This window comes from Xyrauchen texanus, chromosome 34, assembly GCF_025860055.1.
Source record: "Xyrauchen texanus isolate HMW12.3.18 chromosome 34, RBS_HiC_50CHRs, whole genome shotgun sequence".
In the NCBI taxonomy this organism is placed as follows: domain Eukaryota; kingdom Metazoa; phylum Chordata; class Actinopteri; order Cypriniformes; family Catostomidae; genus Xyrauchen; species Xyrauchen texanus.
This window is the reverse complement of record NC_068309.1, coordinates 23,659,876-23,661,478: the sequence shown is the minus strand read 5'-3', so window position 1 is coordinate 23,661,478 and position 1,603 is coordinate 23,659,876.

Sequence of the window (1,603 nt, the reverse complement as noted above, 5' to 3'; positions counted from 1 at the left end):
CAGTGACCAGGCTTTGACGGCATGGAAGGGGTTGTTTGCTAGGGGCTTCCCGCACTTGCCTGGAAAAGACTCACCGATGTCTCTGTGCATCGGAGAACAGCCGCTGCTATTGTTACGTTCAGTGTTGCAGAACTGGGTGCCGGCTCCCATTTGACCATGCCTTTTGATGGATTAGTGAGTGTGTGTGTGTGTGTGTGTGTGTGTGTGCATGCAGGGCCGATGACACATTAAAAGATCATAATGATATCACACACAAGACCAGTCAAGTTTGTAGTTCACTGCAACATCTGCCTGAAAATATTTACAGCCTCAAATTTGTACTGTACCATGCTATAGAGGGGTGTAGCAACCCTTATAATGGCCTTTTTTTTTTGTCTCTACCACTTTACAGAAAAAAAATAGTTTAAAGTGCTTTGCTGTTTGAGCATGGCAGCAATAAAACTATGGCAAAAGTGCTCAGCAGCAATCTACATCTTCCATGATACACTGCGAATGACACAATCAGGTCTCCCTACACTCTCAAACTACATTTACATTTGTATATAACTGAATATTTGGCAATATACTTTACATATACTGATTCTATACTTACAATTAATACATTTAAATCAATATTTTTTCCATAGTTTTAATTAAATTACGTAATTCACAGTGCTCCACAGATTGTAGTTCATTGTCTCATTAAAGACATTTAGTACAGTCTTTTTTTAACTTTTGTCTTTTTGTCCAATTTTTGAATACTTTTTCAGCTTCAGTCCAAGGTTTGTGATTCACCTAAGATCTATTGGTCTGGTTAATGGCTTACAACTCTTTTATTAAGAACTTTACTTCAGGAACCAAAAAGGCTGAAGTGGGTGGGCACTGATATCTATTGGTACAATAACTAGATCATAAAGTTACAAAGAAGTGTAAAACTTAAAAAAAAAAAAAAAAGTTTTAATTGATAGTTGATGCATAATGTGTCAATTAACTTTTAGGAAGATCAACATTTTAGGATAAAACTGATATTAAAGGGAAAGTGTCATTTGGTCTTGCTATTGGTTGGCATTTCTTATTTTTTTGGCCTTAACATTTTAAATGGTCATGTGGTGTGACAAACAAATGAATAAAAGTACAAATATTCCATGTAGTCTCTCAATTAAAAGGAGGTAATGTATCTGCATTTAAAGTAACTATAAAAGAATAAGCAAAATGTTAAGATGAGATTATAGCATGTCACATCGCAGGATGTGTCAACTTCCCAAATGTATTCCATGTCAACAACCAATTACACATTGATGTAAAACCCCCTCCCATCTTTCTCTCTCTATTTTATTGTAATCAACAAGCAGGGGGCATCCAAGAGAACAGCCCAACAATCAAACACAGCCGAAAGCTCTTTATGTGTGCAATGTTTACATTCTAAATGATTTGTAATCTCTGTCAGCTCTTTCATGGACGATGCCTTGTAATTTATCACACATTCTGATTAAATGTGCATTAGTATGAAGTGTTCTTTTCATGGCAGTATGACTTGACCTCAGATGACTCCTTAAACGCCTGCCATAAGCACATGTTAAACATAAACACAGCCTAAAGCCGGTCAAGCTACTGAGGAAAGAAT